The following is a 14,832-nucleotide window of genomic DNA, read 5'->3' on the forward strand; positions in this document are numbered from 1 at the left end:
CCACATTTTTGAAGTGCCATCCTCTAAGAAAGTGCACAACAAGGGTGTATCTCTAATGCTCTTGGAAAGTATTAGTTTGGCAAGGAGGGAGAGTATGAATTTCATTTTGTAGAAATAAAGATGCTAGCATGGGATAGAATATGGGGTAAGTAGAAAAAAATAGGCATCCAATTAGACAAGAGGTACCTAGAGCTGAGAGGTGAGAGAAGAAAGAATCCTTGATCTTTGGAGTTCCAAAGGAACAAGCTGAGAAGTTGGCAAAGAAAGTTACTGCATTTTGAGAGGTATGGTGCATGGAGGTACCGCACAAAGGTTACACCATCAAGCTAGTCACATAAAAAATGTTTGAATGCACTCTCACGAAGCAAGAGATCGGTCAAGGAGAGAGGATTGGGTCCAGATGCTATGAGACTGTGTAAGAGGACTTTCTAATAGGTTGCCCAGGTTTCATCCAACAAAGGTGGTATGCTATCAAGTAATACAGAGGCAACATAGGCATGCACAGACAAGTAGCACAAAGAGAGGGGGCAATGCAAGTAGTCCACCTAGTTCTTGTGAGGTTCTTGTAGCACATGTAGACTATCACACCATATTTTATTGGTGGGAGCTTTTCCTGGGTTTCCTCTAGTTGCGAAACAATGAAGGATCCTTAAGGTGGTACATTGATTTAACTTGAATGAAGGAGTAGAGAGGAGAGTCTAGGCTGGAGGAAGGCTTGAGGATGCAATTAATGGATAGGAATGTGCAGCAAAGAATATCTATTTTTTGCATGAATGTCCACCATCTCATCCATGCTTTCTTGCAAGGACTAGCACGTCTACATTAGGCCCAATGGTTCCACATAGACTTGCAATGTTGCAACATGTTGCTTGATTTTACTCCAAATGGTGCACTTCATGTTGGAATGATTGATTAGGGAATGCCACAAGATATCGCAAAGGAGCGTAGAAAAGCCTTCAAAAAAATGAAGTGGAGGGAGAACAGAAGTTTACCTGATTGGCAACAATGGATTAGGAAACGTGAGCAAGAACATGCACGAAAATCTTGGCTTCCACAAAAGGTGCAAGTTTTTTACGAAAGATGGAGATACAGTCCATAGCAAACATTTTTTCCCTTGGTTGGATATTTAAGAAAATGGTCTAGTTCTTTTTTGATGCTCGAGACTATTGGGATTTGAGTCTTCATATGCTTGACCAGTCACTTATGGATTTCATCAAGAAATACACTAGTGCACGGATAATGGCAAAAAACCCATCGGAGAGGCTTATACCTGAGCGTGCTATGGAAGAACTCAGAGTGCTTGGTTGCAATGGGGAGAGGGCTATGTAGCCTTTTGAAGAGTTTAATCTTGCTCTAAGATTCACAAATTAGCCAATGCAAATCTTGTTTTCAAACAAAAAGTCAAGACTCCAAATGCATAAACACACATTAGTACAATCTCTCTAAATAACATAAGCACCTCACATAAAGAGAAAGGCAAGTTGGACTACCTCATTCACACAAAGATAAGAACAATTTATGCCATTAAAGGATTTGAAAGTGTATGCATGTATGTGTGCACGCATGTGCGCATGTGCATGTATGTGTTTGCATGTTGGTAACTTGAAAAATCATGCATAGGGAGACGGGGATGTTGTGCTATGCTTTGATAATAGATTGGACCACCAAATGGATAAGAAGTTCCTACCACTGTGGACTGGGTCATCAAGGAACATAGCTATGGGTCTGTACAAGTTCAGGAGCTGCATGAGCCATATGGCAAGAAGGTGATCAACAAGCGTTGTCTCAAGCCTTTCTTTGTGCATGATGGTCCGAGCCATGGAAATGTTGTATAGTCTCTGCCTGGGGGGGGGGGGAATTGTTGAGCTTTTGTGTGTGAGCACATCCATTCACTGGTGTTCACTTTTTGTCTCCATTTGTGTTCCTTCATAGGAGAGCTAAACCTATGCTCTGATACCATGACAAAACATGTGTGCCTCAAGATCTATGGAGCACTCTAAGGTGGATGGAACCTATGTGGAAACATGATGAAGAGAGTGCTCATGACATGTACCTCAAGTCAATTAGGTTCCAAGATAGATTAGCTTGGACTCATAAAGAGAATCTTGAGATAGTGCAAAGTGCTTGATTGATATTACTCCAAATGAACCTCCCTTTTATAGGTGAGGGTACTTACATCCATATGCTTGCTCACATGTGGGATATCTCCTCATATATGGCAATTTTAGCATTCTAGATGTAGGTGAGAGCTTGGTCCCCAATCCAGAGTATGGAAATGATGATGCCTCAGAATATAGAAATTATCATGCTAGCTTCACGCGAGATGTGTAATATGATCATCCCATGTCTCCACTTCAAGGAAGGCACACAAATGTCAAATAAGATTGTTGAGCCAAATTATTTTGCTAGCCATACCTAATGTTTCTAAATTAAAAAAAAATAGCCGACTTTTATTAAGGGGCTGGTTTGGCCCTTTAAAAAAAGACCTTACAACAGAGGCCAACAACATAAGGGTTACCCACTTGTGGCCAACGCTATTCTAGCAAATTTCAACATGTACGCAAGCATATGCCCAGATGATAGATGGAAGCACTCCCCATGGAGTCTCAAGAAGTGAGAATCATGCTTACATCTCCCGGCAAGCTCTTGAGCATGCCAATCAACCAACCATTCAACCCTAAAATAAAGGAACCCTCTCCCAAAGCTAGCTATTTTTGACATCTCCATATTTTAAGCAATGTAGCAGCTTGCAACAACGACCAAATCATCACCACTATAGAATTGAACACTTTTGCATCCCCTAAGATTGACACCCTCCATGCAAGTTTGTTTGGGAATCCCCACATCAAGCTTGATCTCCTCACTGCCATACCTACACACCTTTAGATCTTGAACAATACTGGACAGGCCCAAATAAGATGCTTGATTGACTCCATTGCACTCTTACACAAAGCCTAGATAGGGTGATTTGGAACCATCTAGCTAGTCTCCCTTGCACCAGCATGCCCATCAGCATGATCTTCCAAGCTAAAAATTTAAGCTTACCTGCTGTCCCTCCTTTCCACATCTCCCAAAAGCACTTAATCCACCATGCCGAACCCTTACGCAACCCTCACTTATCACTAAATTTACATGTTAAAACCCGTTTTCTTGATAATGTTCTATATGCATCCCTTGTTGATCCCTTTTAAAGGGCAGCTCTCCCACTGATTGGCCGGTGCCTTCCATGACAATCCATAGATGGAATCACATTCGAAGGCCACCCAAATGGGATTTCCTATAGCACCACTTTTAGCAATGCCCTCGCCAGCCCATTTAGTCTAAACCACTTGCTATGGCTTCCAATTCGTAGCAGTTGCAGCATCCCACAAATCAATCCACTGATGAATACCTTTCCTATGCATAGATCTAGCTCGCATTACATCCATAAGTACCAAAGGATTCTGATCCTTCATGATTGCCCAATGCCACCAGGTGGGCTCCATTAGATTGGCATCCCTTTGCAACCCAATGCGTCCCAACCACCTCAAAATACCACCCAAATCTTTCCAATCATCGACCACCCCCCCATCAGTTCTCATCCCACAATTTTATTTGGGAAGGCTGAGACTATTTATCATAACAGTTAAAGAAAACCCAATAACCCACTCAAGTACCCTGAGCATTCTCAACAAACCACTTGACACACACACACCAAGGAGCCAGACCATCAAATAATTTCAAAGCCACTTGCATAGCAGGGCTTGATTCCTCTATCAAATATCCGGTGTCCTCAACCCTTCTTACATTTTGGGAGCTTCATCAACACCCATGAGATATAGTTTATCTTCCGTTTACAGTCGTCTTCCACATTCTCAAACTCCCAATTATGCACAACATCCTCACATTCCACAAACATCATACTCTAATTTGGATTTGCATGATTACCTTTCAAAGCCTCCAACAAGGCTTCATGGATTTGCACCAGGTTACTCCCCATAGAATGTTTGTTTCTTAAGTACTGCGACTACCATTTGTGTATAGCCATGACCACCTGCCTTATGCCCACATCCCTGACAAAATATGAAGAGGGGAGAGGAGAAGAGTGGAGATGAGGAGAGAGGGCACAGCTAGAAAGCACACCACAAATGACTAATTGTACACTAGATTTAGTTGAAAAAATAGAATATATACAAACCCATTTAGGGTTAGGGTTAGGGGATCTAACCCTTTCCTTTACAGCACTCTATAAGGTTAGTGCTATGCACATATGATCACGTGATGGTGTTATGCACACATGATCACATGATGTTGAGCGTGAACTCTCAACACCTTCCCTCAAGATCAACATCATGAAGTAGGCCTTCCCTCAAGATGATGATTCTGGGGAATCGAAGAAGGACTAAGCATTACATTCCATCACACCCCTTTAATGGGAATGTCCTTCCTCTGCGTCAAACCAAGAGCTAGTCGGTGTTTCTCGAATAGCTCTTTACCGAGTGGTTTGGCAAAGATGTATGCAACATTCTCTTTGCTATCACAATGCTGCAGTGTGATGTCGCCAAGTAACACTCTTTCTCTAATGAAGTGCTCTCTGACATCAATGTGCTTTGTCCTGGAGTGATATACTGGATTCTTGGCCAATGCTTGAGCCGATTGATTATCACAGTATATTGTTGTTGGCTTTGACTCATCAAAGTAATATGTTTTTGACAATAGTCTTCTGAGCCATATAGCTTCACATGCACCTATAGTGAGTGCCCCATATTATGCTTCAGTCGAAGACAAAGAAATAGTTGGCTGTTTGTTTGACAACCATGATATAGCACCTTGACCAAGGAAAAATGCATATCCCTATGTCGATCTCCTGGTCTCATGATCTTCGGCATAGTCACAGTCACAATATCCCATGCAACCGTGGATGACTTCCTCTATATTCTATCCCAAACTGTCTTGTACCTCTTATGTATCTCAAGATTCTTTTGGCTGCATTCTAGTGAGACTATTTTGGATTTGCCATAAACTGTGCTAGTGAGCTTACTGCATAACAAATATCTGATCGTGTGATTGTCAGATATATAAGAGATCCAATGAGCTACCTGTAGTATCTGTCATTGATTGTAGGCTTTTCTGAATCTTTAGTAAGTTTCAAACTTTGTTCCATGGGAGTGGCTGCAATCTTGCAATTTGCCATATGAAACTTCTTCAGGAGACTGTCAACATACTTGAGCTGACTCATGAATGTGCTATCTGAATCTCTCCAAAACTCAATTCCAAGACAATAGTGCATAAGTCCAAGATCTTTCATGTCAAACTCTGTAGATAAGTCTTGTTTCAATTTTCTGATGAAGCTATCCTTGCTTCCTATCACAATCAGATCATCTACGTATAAAAGTGCAATAGTAATGTCTTCCCCTTGAACTTTGTAGTAGAAAGTATGATCTGCATTGGACTTCATGTATCCCAGATCAGCAAAATACTTGTCAATTATGCTGTACCAACTTTTGGGTGCTTGTTTTAAGCTGTAGAGACTTTTCTTGAGATGGCAAACCTTATTCTCCTTTCTTGGTTTAACATAACCTACTGGTTGTTGCATGTAGACTTCCTCGTCTAGATAACCATTGAGAAATGCATTCTTGACATCGAGCTGATACACATTCCATCTGCTGAGTGTCGCTAGTGATATCAAGAACCGTATGGAATCCATCTTTGCTACTGGAGCATAAGTCTCATCATAGTCCTGACCATATTGTTGTGCAAATCCTTTTGCAACTAGTCTAGCTTTGTATCTTTGAATACTACCATCTGGATTGTACTTCACTTTGTATACCCATTTGTTTGCTATGGCCTTCTTTCTCCCTTCTTTCCTGGTGGAAGGTCGCATAATTCCCAAGTATTATTCTTATACAAAGCATCCATTTCTTCATTCATAGCAGTTTGCCAATCTGGCTTGTCTACTGTGTCTTCAAAGTACATTGGGTCATAAGAGCATAGTTGGTGGTTTCCGCCTGAATTGCTTTGCCTTTTTGAACATATGTTAATCTGGCTGGTGGTCTGCTTTCCCTAGTAGACCATCTGAGCTACTGTGGCTCTGCTTGGGGTGTTGCTGGCAATTCTTGCTCGTCTTCATTAACCTGTTCTATAGATGACTATGAAGTCGATGATTCTATCTCCTGTGTAGGTGAGGCTTTCCATTCTGATTCCTCATCAAAGATTACATCTCTGAAGATAATGACTTTGCGGTTGATGGGATCATACAATTTGTATGCTTTGCTTTCTTCACTGTAGCCAACCATGATGTATTTGCGTGAGTTTGCATCCAATTCCCTGCGATGATCATCATGTATGTCAGCATATGCTATGCAACCAAATATGCAGAGATGCCCAATGTGTGGCTTGTGTCCAGTGAATGCTTCATAAGGAGTCATACCCTGCATCGGTTCAGTAGGAAGCTGATTAAGCAAATAGTTTGCTGTAGCTATTGCTTCTACCTAATACTGATTCGAAAGATACTTTTCACTAAGCATTGCTCTAGCACTGTTTACTAAAGTCCCATTCTTCCTTTCAACTCTTGCATTCTGCTGAGGAGTATCTGCACATGTGAATTGTCTTCGAATGCCATGATTTTTGCAAAAATTCATGAATGCTGAAGACATATATTCACCTCCTCTATCTGATCTCATGACCTTGATCTTTTTGCGTGTCTGGTTTTCTACCATGGCTTTGAATTCTTAAAATCTAGAAAACACTTCAGATTTCTCTTTCAGAAAGTAGACCCAACAATATCTGCTGTAGTCGTTGATGAAAGTCAAGTAGTAAAGTGAACCATTAATGCTACGGGTCTGGGCATAACCCCATACATCTGTATGTATCAAATCAAGAATACCTCGTGCACGAGAGGTACTTCTAACAAAGTTGGTTCGCTTTTGTTTGCTGAAGTAGCATGCTTTGCAAACTTTTCCAAGAAACTGTAGCTTCGAAATCCCCATTGCCATATTCTAATTCCTGAGATCTAACAAGTACTTGAAGTTGACATGACCATATCTCTTGTGCCATTTTGCAGATAGTGGCATTTGTTGCAGTTGAGCTGACATGGCATGCTTATCTCGTATAGCAGCTAACATTTTGTATAAGCATCCTTCCTTGACACCTTTTGCTACTAGCTGACATCTTTTGGATTTATCTCTGATAGTGCATTCATCACCGTCGAAGATGACTTTGTAATCGTGTTCCGTCATTTGACCTACTGACAAAAGGTTCTTGCTGAGCTTCGGAACATAGAGCACATCTTTCACCAATCCTTTCATACCAGTGAAATTGTTCATAAGAATAACACCTGTCCCTTGAACTGGATTCGATGTATTGTCTGCTGTGTAGATGGCATTCTTCTGTCCTTTTAATGGCTTCATTTCTGTGAACCATTCTTGATGATTTGTCATATGAGATGATGCACCATTGTCGATATACCAAGGATCTTGTTCCACTTGGTTGACTTGATAGATGTAATCCTCTTTGGGATTAAAATCAGTGTCTGGTTACACACTGTATCAGTCTAATGCAATTCCTCACTTGCAAGAAACATATTTCCATGTTCATTTGCAAAATGACCGTGACTAGAATGTCCACCACGATGATTTCCTCTACCTCGAGAATTCCCTCGATTATTGCTGGATTGACTGCCTTGGTCGTACTGCTTCTTGCGACAATCTCTTTCATAGTGTCCAAACTTGTGACAGTAGTTGCACTGAATGTTTGACACATTGGTGGATGCATTCCCTCATCCTTGAAATCTTCCTCGATTGGAATGATTTCCTCTTTGCTGATTCTGATGTTGCTGAGGATGATGCTGATGCTGATGTTGATGCTGACTTTGATTTTGTTGCTGATGATGACCACTTTTCTGATATGTTCTACCTCTGCCTTTGCCTCTGCCTCTGCTTTTGTCTGAAGCTGTGAATGCCTGATCATTAGAATGACCTTTATGTGCTCGAATGGCATGAGTCCCGAGTTCTTTACCAAGTAGGACTGACTGAAGTTCTTCTTACTGTTGGATGGCAATACTCTGGACTAGATTCTTGTATCCCTCTCCTAGTCCATTCAGAATGACTTGAACCATTTTTGCGGGGTACATAGTCTCTCCTGCTGTTGCAAGTTGATTGTTGTAGTCTTTTATGCGAAGTACATAAGCATGACCGGTTTCACTGCTGTTGTGAAAACTCTAGTTTATCTGGTTTCTCAAGGTGAGAATCCTAGATGTGTTCTTAGACTCGTAGAGAGTTGCGAACATATCCCATGCTTCTTTTGATGTCTTGACTGTGTTGAGCTATCCTAGCATGCCATCTTGCACATTTTGCTTGATCAAGTGATAGGCGTACTTGTCTTTCTTATCCCATTATGCTTGAGCTCGGGCAATGGCAGGATCGGCTACTGGTGCGAAAACTGTTTGTGTAGATGTAGATCTCATTGTAGATCCCATTGCTAGTGCTGTGATAACAGATGGAGTAGAGCTACTTGTGGTTGGATTGTCCAATGGTCTAGGTGTAGACCCATCGACATACTCCCATTTGTCCTGAAGTACAAGAATGGTCTCCATTCGATATTTCCATGTACCGTAATTAGAGTTGTCTAACTTAGCAGATGCCTCCAGATTAAGGTTGCTAGTCGACATGATGCAAGAAATGTACTCAAAAGTGTCGTGAAAATCTATGTATGAATCAACTGCAAATACACTGACTATGCCAAGTGAAATCTCTGTACCGTCGGTGAAGATAGAACTACAATATATAAAATCTAATCTGTATTACAAGGCTTGTGGCAATGATGCCGAGAATAGCCAAGAGGCTTTACAAGGCTGAAATGATGTGCACAATGCCGTGAAATAGCCGAATAGGCTTTACAATGGTGGCATGTGTGTGAAAAATCAAATGCTATCTGCCCACTGAAACAATCTACAATGCCTCTGTACTCTCTGAAGTCTGCTCACTGAACTGATGAATGTAAGGTTTCAGGTAATGTAATGATGTGAAACCGTATGTGAGCATATGGACTGACTCCGAGTAGGTACTAGTTGGGAATTTCGGGCATGGCTTAGATTGGCAACTTGGGAAAATTCAGAGCATCTCTTTTATGGCGATCTAGTCTACTCTGATCTAGATCTATACCAACTGTCGATTGATGAAAGAATAGCAAATAATTCCTTTTCTTTTGTTCCTTTTAAGTGCTGGGTTAGATGCGTCGATGTAGAGGCAAATGTGCGTGAAGGAAGTGGTTTTGTCGACGAGGCCCAAATGTGAGTGTAACTTGTGTCCAAATGTGCGTGTGATGGGACGAGCATGTAGAGCACGAAAAAACGAGTGACTTTCCTTTTTGGAGCGCCCTTAAATTCTTCTTGGATCAAGAGATACGACTTGATCTAGGTGGAGGGGCAAAAGGAGTGCAAATGTGCTCAATGATGATGTGTCACTATGAGTCACATGCAGTGATGATGTGGCATTGTGCCTAGCAAGAGGTGTGCCAGTGGAGCCCTGTGCTAAGGTGGCAGGAGTGGTCACATGCAATGACTGTGAAGAGGTAACTGTGCCTGCAGGGGTCAGTGCTGACTGGACAGTTGAGGTGGCACTACTGAGGTGGCACAGATGATGATGTCAGCAAGGTGACATGGCAATGATGATGTGGTAGGATGATGTGTCGTGATAACGTGGCAAGATGATGTGTCTTGATGATGTGGCTACCACGTGGCAAGTGATGTGGCAAATAGGATGAGGGTTGATGATGTGGTAGTCGATTGCCATGTGTCAGGATAATGTGGTGACGTGGCACATTGAGCGAGGGCAATGATGTGGCAGATAAGGTTTGCCACGTGGTAGACAATGGTCCTGGTCTAGGGGTGGCCAAAATCGTGTTGCCGGTTGGAGCTCTGTTGAGAGGCTATGAGCGGCTATTTGCGGCTGCCTGTCGTGTCAGAGTGTGGGCTCATTGCTTTGCAAGAGAAGTCTCGTCGGATGCAGGAGCGCTGTCGTTGCAGGTAGTTGAGGAAGTCCGAGCTGGCGGAGCTACGTGATGGCTCGTTTGTAGTCGTGGGCTCTTTGGTTGTCGAGGATTTGGAGGAGAGGCTTGGCTGGATTCAGCCGTTGGTGGAGTGAGGCTGCCGACGGAGGTGTTGGAGGCATTGTATTGGATGGAGAGTGTCTATCGATGGAGGTTGCTAGAGCTTAGGTTGGCAGAGCTGAGCCGCTGTCTAGCCTTTGTGAGCCACTGGACGATGGAGAGGCTTATGGAGCCTTAGAGATATCCGTGAGGCACTGTTGTAATGTTCCGTCACTGGTTGCACATGCGAGGAGGAGGCAACCTTGGAGCTAGTGGGTCACGTAGGAGCCACCGTTGGTCGTTGATGCCAACCAGTCCTTCAATATGAGCTGCTCACGGTCACTTGGCTCTACTACAGCCGTGTTGGAGGCGTGAGGTTCCGTGAGGCTCTACAGTCATTGGCAAGCCGGCATGTCATGCAGGTTGTGTGTGCTCGTGAGGCACATCAGTTGGCAGAGAGTCGACCATCGGTAAGTGTTGAAGGCTAGAGCTGTCAGGTGGACGTTCGTAGGCAGAGTTTTGGAGATGGCCAAAGAGTTTGAGCAGCTTCGACGTTGCATGCGTTACGTGCTGGAAATGCCATCGAGGGCGTTGCTGTGGAAGAGCCGTATGGCGCTAGAGGTTATTGGCGGTTGAAGAGGGTGGAGCAAACTATGAAGGAGCGCGTTGCTCATTGGAGAGGCTTGGAGGTCCGTCAGGAGACACATCACTATAGCTTGGAAGGCCTTGCAAAGGCTTCCGGTTTTCTAAGAAGAACTCGGCCGTCCGTATGAGCTTTAGGAGGCCGTGAGCTGCCAAGCTGTAGAAGCTTGCTGTTGAGGTCACCTTGGAAGCTTGATCTCTCTGGCTGGAGTTCTTCCACAAGCTTGTTGTAGAACAGTTGGAGGACTCTCTTTTTCCCTCAACTTCTCTCTCTCAAACGAAGCTCTCAAACGAAGAATAGTAGACGGAAACTTTCTCTCTCAATAACATGAATCGATGAAAATTCTCTCAACGGAAGAAACTCACAATCGCTCAAGAGAACTCTCAATCTCACAATCTTTCTCACACTCTCAAGAATCACAATGCCTCAGCGGAAGGCAAGGGAGCTCTGATACCATGACAAAATATGAAGAGGGGAGAGAAGAAGAGTGGAGATGAGGAGAGAGGGCACAGCTAGAGAGCACACCACAAATGACTAATTGTACACTAGATTTAGTTGAAAAAATAGAATATATACAAACCCATTGAGGGTTAGGGTTAGGGGATCTAACCCTTTCCTTTATAGCACTCTATAAGGTTAGTGCTATGCACATATGATCACGTGATGGTGCTATGCACACATGATCACATGATGTTGAGCGTGAACTCTCAACAATCCCAATGATCGCAAGGGTCCAAAATACCCTCAATTGCCTTAGACCACGCCATCTCCACTGGCTGTTTGAATCCTTGACAATTAAGCAGATTCACATTGAAGTTGAAAGGAATATCTCTAGACTTATCAACTTGGAAAGGCAGTGTAAACCTCCACAAAATGGTTAAATCATTAGACAAAGAAGAAGAATATATATACTTTCCCCCCAAGGGGCCTTGGCATTCTCCCCCCTCACCAAATGCTCAATGTTACCAACTTGAAAATCATTGCCACTCATCTTATTATTCCAGGTGGATCCCCATAGCCCCTCACGATCAAGTTCACACCAGGCAACCAGGTCCAAGGAAACACACATCCCCTCGAGGCCTCCCTTTTAGCACTTAACATTGGTTGCTTATTACTATGGGATCTATTCGTCTCCATCATTGTCATGTTCTAGTCTCTACATAGCAACCACCGAGAACCAAATAGCTATTTGTTTAGGAAACCCCAACAATGACTCTGTTCCCCTGTACCATTTGAGGCATATTGAATAAGGACCTGAAAGGCCTTTAAGGCATTTACTTTTACTTCCACACCTCAAAATCTTAGACTAACTCTCTAGTAACAAACTGACTTCTAAAAACAATGGCCATCCCACCCTGACCATGGACAGGACAATTGACCTATATAGAAACACCCAACCTATGAAACAATGGCACAAAAAGTCCAACTCCCCACACTTGATTTCTTGAAACACCACAATACTTGGATGGAACCACCTTACTATCTTCAGACGTCTCAACTGTTTCTCAGAACTTCAACAACCTTGTAGATGAATGACCACCCTAGTCCGAGACAGAGACGGCCCTTGACCTACCTCATTGCTTAGACAAAAATCTCTATGCATCCCTTAAAAAGTTAAAATGATTTTCCTTACCCCCTCTGATTTGACGAGCTGCATCCTTAATCTGTTTGGGAATAGATTGAGATGCACATCAATCGTTGGTAGCAACCAGTTCTTTGAGGGGCTTCCAAGATTCTTTGTCCCCATGAGATCTTTTCATATGATTTATGTCAGGGAGATCCACATCCAACACTCCTTGAGAGACAGTCCTTGAATCCTGAGGTTTTTGTACAGCATACATCTCTAAACTGTCTTTCTATTCACTGCCACCGCCTCGCCTTGGTCCAGAACCTTCTCCCCATTGATATCCTGCATAGTGCCACTTAACGAGGGATCCTTTGCTTTCCCCCCTCCGATTTACTTTTTCGTCAAACAGTCTTCCAACCCTCTTCACCTTTGCCTGGACCGACTCGGGCAGCTTCATTTTGCCCATTCTAAATCAACAAAGCCCCCAACTTTGCCTTGTGCAACTCCCAACCCTTCTCCACTTGACTCGTTGGTGCCACATCTTCTTTCTTAGGACCCTCCTTGAGATTATTCTCCATTGCAAGGGATCGCGGACCCAAACTTAACTTGCTAATTTTGATCTCCATGAAATCGGGAATTTCTTGAGCTCTCAGTCCCATAAAGATATCTACTCTCGTTTCGGTCCAAAATTGTTCTAGCTGAAGGAGGGATAAGCAAAACCCTACCAAGAATGCATGCAATGGCATCCAATAAATCTCCCTGCAACTGAGGGCAAATTAGGAAAATGAACCCATATGGACACTCGTGATATAGAAACATATCACGCTAAATGATGGTGTCCAAGGAATAACCAGAACTGCTGCTCCATTGTACCAAAAAAATCTCCCAACTAGTTCATTACGCAATGTTTATGAAATGCACCAACTATATTCTCGATCCAAATCATTTTAAATTTCGAAGATAATCTTTAAAAGTATGCTCTCACAGTCATAGTTCCAAATATACAACAATGATACATGTAGATTTCAAATACCTTCGAGTTTCAGGTCCATTTCTTGTACATTGTGCGCATGTGCACACGTGTGTGTATATGTGTGAGATATGCATGCATGCATATATGTACGTATGTACATTTGTATGTATGTGTGTGCATGCATTGTGTGTGTTCTTGCTCACCATACAAAATATCTTGATGATTGTGCGTGTGTGTCTTGCTCACCATACACTATATTTTTGCACTAACACGTTAATTTATCTATGTCCATGTGCATGCGTGTTGGGGGGTGGCAAACTCTCATCTCAATTTCGTGTATCTTGGAGATTTCTTTATTTAATAATCTTAGTTGAAGATTAATCTCCCAAAACATAAATCTCCTTGGTATCTATCTTCTAAATGTGTACTATGTACATGAAGCCCACCATTTGTGATTTCTTCATGGCATGAACCCCACCAAAATTCAAAATTGCTTTCTTTCTTGATTACACTATTAATGTACATGTGTGTGTGTGCGTGTGTGCATGCACGTATGTGTGATGAGTGTCTTGCTCACCATAGCCAATATTTTATGATTGTGTGCACTAGAAGTTGGCCAAATGGAATTATAACATAGAAGTTGCCCAAATGGAATTACGACATAGGAGTTGTGTACCAAAATATTTTGGAACGAACTTGGACAAAAGCTTTGAACATGGGGGGGAAAAAGAAGAATCAAGAATCAAGTTTATTCCATGGAGAGATGGAGTGATTGAAAATATGTTTGCTCCCCAAAAAAAAGAGAAGAAGAGTCAAGAGTACAAGTGAAGCGAAGCAATGGAAGGTTAGAATTACGAAGCAAGCTGGCACGTTGCTAGTGTTTCTTTTTCTTTTATATTTTCTTTGCATTTTTTGTTTTGGGGCAGGGTGTGTGTGTTGCAGTTCATAGAGATTTGGTGTCTCAATCGAAGTGAGGGGGGGTTGCGAGACGTGTGGAGGGGACAAGGTGTTGTCTTTTAGGTGGGGGATATACAACGAAATTTCAGACTGTCAACAAGTGACAAGGATGCCCCTTAGAAACTAGCCCCCTCCTTTCTTCCATTCTCTTCTTCAGGCACAAGAGAGGTGGTGATGATACATGTTGAAGAAGAAGGGGGGGGGGGGGGATGGTTGCTGGGATGAAGGATACTAGTATAAATTGGCCGCCGGAGAAGAAGAAGAGAGACGAGGAGTACAAGTGAAGCGAGCAATGGAGAGTTCGAATAACGAAGCAAGCTAGAACCGATGTTTCTTATTTGTATATATGTATATTTAAATTAAATTTTTTTTTTGGGGGGTGAGACCGGAGTCTAGGGGGTGGTGCGAGAGGACATTGAGATACAAGGATAGAGCGGTGATGATGATATAGAAGGGGGGGGGCGGGGGGGGGGGTCCGGTGATGGCTGCTGGGATGAAGGATACTACTATAAATTGGCTGCTGGAATGAGGGGGACTACTAAATTTAGGGGAGGCCCAAATTTAGGGGGTGGGTTGGCATGTCGGATCTACCAGTTAATTGTCGGCTACAAAAATCTCCAATCTCAA

Source organism: Dipteris shenzhenensis, chromosome 3 (assembly GCF_047967505.1).
Source record: "Dipteris shenzhenensis isolate YYH24624 ecotype China chromosome 3, Dip_SZ_1.0, whole genome shotgun sequence".
In the NCBI taxonomy this organism is placed as follows: Eukaryota; Viridiplantae; Streptophyta; class Polypodiopsida; order Gleicheniales; family Dipteridaceae; genus Dipteris; species Dipteris shenzhenensis.